Source organism: Dipteris shenzhenensis, chromosome 10 (genome assembly GCF_047967505.1).
Source record: "Dipteris shenzhenensis isolate YYH24624 ecotype China chromosome 10, Dip_SZ_1.0, whole genome shotgun sequence".
In the NCBI taxonomy this organism is placed as follows: domain Eukaryota; kingdom Viridiplantae; phylum Streptophyta; class Polypodiopsida; order Gleicheniales; family Dipteridaceae; genus Dipteris; species Dipteris shenzhenensis.
The window spans coordinates 43,628,936-43,635,672 of NC_141605.1; the positions used below are offsets into that span (position 1 = coordinate 43,628,936).

Here is a 6,737-nt window from a genome sequence, read left to right on the forward strand (position 1 = left end):
TTTTACTTGTATATATGTTACAAGGAGTCACCTTCCTTTTTAGATTACATCTAAGTTCATTTTATGTGCTCATAATTTTCTCAAATGATGTAAGAGGAATATTGCTCTTTGTAGTCCGGTGGTGACTCACGTGTCATGGGGATCTTGTAGGAATGCCGATGGAGTACTCCTCCAAGCTACCCTGGGTTGAGAGTAATGGATGCAAATGCCATCCACTAGTCAGTCTAACGACCCCTAGCTTGTTGCAATCATGAATCTATAAGGAGAAGAAGAGGGAGGGGAGAGGGAAATGGAGAAGGGAGAGGAGGAGAAGAAGAAGGGAAGAGGAGAAAAGAACATGGCATTCATGAAAGGTACTATGAGGGAACAAGAGAACTCCAAAGAGGAGGAGGAGAGTTGGTATTCCAGTGTGTGCAACCAACAAGTGAAGACCAAAGTCAACCATTTGGCCTTTTATACGTGCAACCTTTTGAAGGGAGGGCCAACCCTAATCTCTTTATACCACTCTCTTCTTGTGATTATTCCTCGTCTACTCTTTTGAGTATGGGAGAGGGACATTATTGAAGGTATGGTAGTTAGGATGGATGGTTTCTAGCCCCTTACTAGCCTTGAGCCATTGCTCAATTTTTTATTGGCAATCATGTACCAACTGTTGTGCCCCAATGAGGCATTGTTTCTCAATGATAAGGCCTATGTATTACCTTGACCTTTAGGGGTCATAGGTTTTCTATTATTCAATGGTCCCAAGTGTCATCCCATCCTTTTGGTGGTTGATTGAATTGCTGACTAGCAGAGGGAGTATAACTACAAGAAGATGAGATGGAAAAGATGGCTGTGTCCTCATTTGATGATGGATCCATTACCTTGTCAGAAACTTTTCCCACCTTTATTGCACCTTTGTTGTTTACTTCTCTAGGTCGGGATGTACTAGCCTTATCTCTTTTGGCCTGCTTACGCAGATCCTTGCTAAGTGCCTTAGCCTGGGCCCTTGTGATTACATTTAAGGGTACTGAGGACACTTGGCCTCTCTCAATGCTGACAAGATAAAGACTTACATTATTAGGTCCACTAGTTGTTGGCACTACTGGTCTCAATCCTTATAGAGGTGGTCAACTCCACATGCAGTGCACAATGGTTCTTCCCAATGACTAGGTAGTTCCTCCACTAATACTTGATTCAAGGGAGTGATTTGTGGTGGTGGGGGTTGAGGTCCTAGTATGGGTGGGAGTAATGGGGGACTTTGAGCCCTAAATTTCCCTTGGATGGCAGGAGTGGCTCCTTGTATTGCTAATTGTCCCTGGTTGGACGGATTCATTAGTGTAGGTAAACTAGGAGGTAGCTGTTGGCTGGTACATGCTGGGGAATGATCTTAGGATATCAACATTGTGATGCCTCACGATTCTCCCATCATGCACAATGGGCACACTAGAGTGTTGGCCTTGCCCGAAGGTGAGGGCACTCATTGGTGGAATGGTTCCCGCTATAGATCCCACACCACACATTATCGTGACTTGGGAATAGGTGTGGATTACTAGGGACTTCCTTGGCCATCCCTCGTTCCAATTCCTGGCTTACTTGATTTAATAAATTAGTAGCCAGTTCCTCCATATTCACACCCTTGGTGGGAGGGGTTGTCTCCTTGACTTCACTTGAAGTAGTGGGCTTCAAGGGAGGCAGATGTAGTCTTCCCTCCTTGGGCCTTTTCTTTCATGTTGTCATCAAAGTGCACTATAGCGTTGCTACACAACTCAAATGATGTGGGATTCATGGTAAAAAGATGGTCATGAAGCTTATAGTCCAACAAACCTATGAGGAATTATGGCAAGAGTTCTGCATCACTCATTCTCTCATGAGGTTCACAAGGGCAGTTCAAGTGTTTGATTCTAGCAAGATAATCCGAAGAGACTCGGTCTCTTTTTGCTTGACCTCATAGAGTGAGCTTGAGGATATTGTGACCTTGCTCTATACATTGGTGGTCTCGATGGTGGAGGGTTCCATGTATTTGGTTGCTGTACAAATGTAGGATTCTAGGAACCTGACCCACTAGGCATTTGCATTGTAACTTGAGATTGGTTGGGCTGATCAGGTTGGGCTGGAGGTTTTCTGGGGAGTGGCATGCTCACCCCAGACATAGGCATATAAGGGCTAGTTGTTGGGTGTGGCATACCTTCTATGTTCTGTGGTCAGCTAGGAAATGAAAGGACTTTGTATGTGGGGTGTCTTATTTGTGGACCTTCTGGATTATTCCTTTGTCCACATTGTTCTAGCATTTGAAACTCTTGGGGGAGCCTGGGCTAAATTCACCCCTATGTGACTTGCTTTCATTAAATAATGGATATGGTGGTGATTGGTTGCCAGTTGATACAATGGGACTTGGTTCCCTAATTGCTTTTGGCATCGATGGTTGGGCAAACACACGAGGTTCCACCAGCACCCCATTCTCTCTAGCAAATGGGTTTAGCATGTCTGTTGGTCCGATTAGTCCTACCCATAATATTGGAAAAGGTTCCCTTAATCTAGCTGCTGTAGATGGGGTAGGAGACTGGAATAATTGAAGCTGGTGCTTGGAGCCACTGAGGCTTTAACATTGGATGGTTTTTCCATGTCTCTGTCAGGCTCATGGCTCTTTCGAGCTAGACAAGTCACCTTGTGGTGGTTCGTGTAAGGTGTAGATACCAAATTTTGAGCTTGTTGACCCTAAGGATGTAGAGTCAGGTGCATAGGTTGACAAGAGGGTATTTGAGGCACTATCATCAAGCTCAAGACTAGCTCTTAGGACTCTGTTGATTAGCACATTTTAGACCCCAATTCTAAGTGGATTCCGCTTTGACGTGGGGTCAAGGGGAGGGGGTCCAAGGACAATGTCCCGATGGGTTCCAGGGATACCGTCCCTGTGCGATAGCAAGGTAGGGTCCAGGGAAAGTGTCTCAATGGGGTGTGAGGGTAGTGCCCGATCGATTTTTTTGAAAAATGGCCTTTATTTCAATGCAATCTACATGCAAATTTCATCATTTTGTCTAAATTTATAGGTGGGCAACTGCCAATTTTTGGTCATTGCATTAATTCTAACATAGCAGGTCATATATAGCAAAGACTTAATAACACGGTGTGACTAGTTAATGCAATGACTCGATTAATGCAACGTCTCGATTAACGCAACGACTGTTGCGTTATTATAGTAGCGACTTGAGAACTTGTTGCGTTAAGCTTAATGTAACAACACATAGGCATGCAATTTCACCAATTGGTTTTTGGGCATTTCCTTGAATTTTGGAGTTTCTGTTCAAGATTTTTTGTGTGTGAGGGGTGCTATACTACCCAATCTACCTACTCAATGCAAAAAACAACTCTTTTGAAGGATAAATGGAGTGTTTTGCAAAAAGTGACAGTTTTTCCTTTCAAACCTCTTTGAAAATCACTCCTAGAATCATTTCTTAGTGTTTTTGTTGGGATTTGCATATGACAGACACCTTAACAATCACCCTATCTACCTTTCTATAAACTTTAAACACTAAAAAACATCAAAATCACTCCAAATGACTTTCAATTCCTCTCTTTTACTCACACCTTCCTATACACCAAACCAACAGTACTCAGCGATGGCCAATGGGTGGGTAATGAGAAAAGCAAATGCAATGAAAAAGCACATCTAAAACTCCCCGGCAATGGTGCCAAAAATGTGTAGACTAGCGGTGACTCATGTGTCATGGGGATCTTGCAGGAACGCTGATGTAGTACTCCTCCAAGCTACTCTGGGTTGAGAGCAATGCATGCAAATGCTGTCCACCAGTGTCACTCTAGCGACTCCCGGCTTGTTGCAATTGTGAATCCATAAGGAGAAGAAGAGGGAGGGGAGAGGAAAGTGGAGAACGGAGAGGAGGAGAAGAAGAAGGGAAGAGGAGAAGAGAACATGGTATTCATGAAGGCACTATGAGGGAACAAGAGACAACTCAAAAGCTGCCCTCCCACTCAATGCACTGACTTCGTTGCACGCACACGCGCGCGCACACACACACACACACACACACACACACACACACACTTGCCTTTGCCTTTGACTTCGCTTCATCATTGGACCCTTTTGGTCTGAGGGTTCAAAATAAAAGCGCGCACACACACACACACACACGCATGCACGCATGTACACATGTAGATATACACAAATGAGAGCTTCTACCTACTTGTGAGAAAGCCTATGTTTAACCTTTTAATAGCTCAATCATGATTCATAATTATCCTCACTTTGGCAATTGCCACATCAGTAAGTAAGGATGGATGTCCCCATGCCAAAGTGCCTAAATCACCCAAAATAGACCTCATCCTGCCCTTGTTGAGGATATTCTAGACATATGATGCTGACTGCCGCCACATGCCCTCGATATGTATGCGTGAGTGTGTGCATTTTTCAACTACATTATTTTTTTCCACTTAAATACACACACACACACACACACACACACACACACACACACACACACACACACACACACACACACACATGTGGCCATGCATGAGGGGCACGATTGCCCATGACATGCACATTATTTTTTTCCACTCGAATACACACACACACACACACACACACACACACACACACTTACTATCTCTTCCTCTATTGGTTTGGTCACTTGCTCATTAGTTCTCCCCCTGACAACCCCCCCACCCCAAAGCCCTCTTTCAACTTCTCTCCCTAGTATTTCCCTCTTTTCACCCACTCTCCATTCATTTCCCTCGCATTTCCCTTCTTAAAAATTTCCCCCTCCTCCCTTCTTCCCCCCTTTTTTCCCCTAATTTTCTTCATATTTTTCCTACCATTTTTTCTAATTTTCTTCCTAAAATTGTCTCCTAATTTTTACATTTTTTTTGCCTATTCTCCTAATTATTTCATATTTCTCCCTAATTTTTCCTAATTTCTTCTAAACTCCTCCTAATTATTCCCTATATATTTCCTAATATATATCTCTCCCTCATTATTTCCTATGTATCCTAGACTTTTCCACTCGAAAACACACACACACATACACACACACACACACACACACACACACACACACACATGTGGCCATGCACGGGAGGCATGATTGTCCATGACATGTACTGATGGGTGAGGTAATCAAACATGGGCAGGCAGCTCAGGCGGGGGAAATCCGAAACCTCGAGTGCTACTGCTACTCCGCATGTGAGCATGGCTGGAGGCGGGCAGTAGAGGATGTTGGAACCATGAGTGTGGAGTGTCATTTTGACGACCAAGGAGGCATAGTTCAAACTTCACGTATGGCCATGACTTGGCATGAATGGGTGAGCGACTGAAGGACAAGGTAAGAAGCAACCAATGGGCTTTTGTTGTTGGATTTGCAAAGGAGAAGAAGGTGGCGAGAGTTAATGGGGATGATGACAGTGAGTATTCCATGCATGGCAACCTGTCACTCGCTCATCTCTTCCATTGCAGCCACAGCTTCCTCTGCCAGTATTCAATTCTACAACACTACCAAACAGGCCTCTCAGCTGGCTTTGCCTTTTAAATTCAATTGCCGCTTTTCTTCACCTTCCTTCAACTCTTTCTTATCAGCTTTCTTCCTTCATTTCCTACAGTACCCTCTCAGCTCCCAGCTATGGCTTTTGCCACCTCCCTCCGCCTCCTCGCCGCCTTCTGCTTCTTGGGTCTTCTTCTCTCTGCTTCTGCCTCCTCTAATCCTTCCTGTGACTCCGTCGTCTCCGGCTTTACTCACTCTTGTAGCACCTACGTCGTCGGCGACGCCCCCCCTTCTCCCTTCCCCCTTAGCCCTTGCTGCAAGTTCTTGCGGACCTCCAAGTCTCAGCTCGGTTGCCTTTGCGGCCGCGTTGACTTCAAGAAGCTGAACCAGAAGAACCTTCTGTTCGTCTCCGTGCTCTGCTTTGTACCTTCGATTTCTGGAGAGAATTGCCCGCCAAAATGTAAGCGCCTCTCTCTCTCTCTCTCTCTCTCTCTCTCGCTGTTTGTCTGTCTTTCTCGCTGCTCTTCGAAGATTTAGACACTTCCTCAGTCAGCAGAGGAAATATATAACTCTTTAAGAGACAGGCCGGGGTGAGAGTGCTACTCGTAAGCTTTGCTCGACACTCGTCACTCCTAGTTTGGACCATAGCTCTGCATTGGCAATGTTGTAATATTTCTAAATAGAACTTCGAGCTTGGTATATTACGAAGCAGCTAACGCCTTTTCTGTGTATTTTACTGAGCTCCTCCTGTGACTTGAGGTCTCGCCTGGCTGCTCATTTATGTACGATGTCACCAAACTAATTAGAACAGCAACTTACTTGTTAGTGATCTTTTTCCTTTCAGGAGAAGCAGAGTAATGTCTACTGTCGGTAATGCCGGCCGATGTGTTTCAGTACCTTGTACGAAAGAACCGGCTCCGTATGCTATTTCGACATCTTGGCATCTTCTTATCTTGTCTTTGTGAGGACATTTACAATTCTATTTTTTAAGTATTGAAACTGAATTGCTACATCGCTTAAAGGCAATATATACAGCTTTTCTCCTTCGCATGGAATGCTGCAAGCTGTCTTATCTTTCCCCTTAGTCTGTACTGTTATTGTCTTTCATGAAGTCTTGCAAATTTGCTGAGGGACTTGATAGTGAGACCTTACAGGTTGCCTTCTGTAGTCTTAAATGCTTGAACTCACAGGTTAGCTTCTCCAGTTTAAATGTGCTTTAAATCATCTGACGTCCATTAAAATCTCAATCTTTTGATGTGCATT

At 44.4% G+C, this 6,737-nt stretch overlaps 1 long non-coding RNA gene across 1 annotated transcript; it reads left to right on the plus strand.

Annotated features, from left to right (window-relative positions):
- Positions 1-5,493: 5,493 nt before the first annotated feature.
- LOC147897867 (uncharacterized) lies at positions 5,494-6,537 on the plus strand. Its single transcript, XR_015541626.1, has 2 exons — positions 5,494-5,934; positions 6,319-6,537. It is a non-coding gene; the product is annotated as an uncharacterized LOC147897867 (long non-coding RNA).
- The last annotated feature ends 200 nt before the right edge of the window (positions 6,538-6,737 follow it).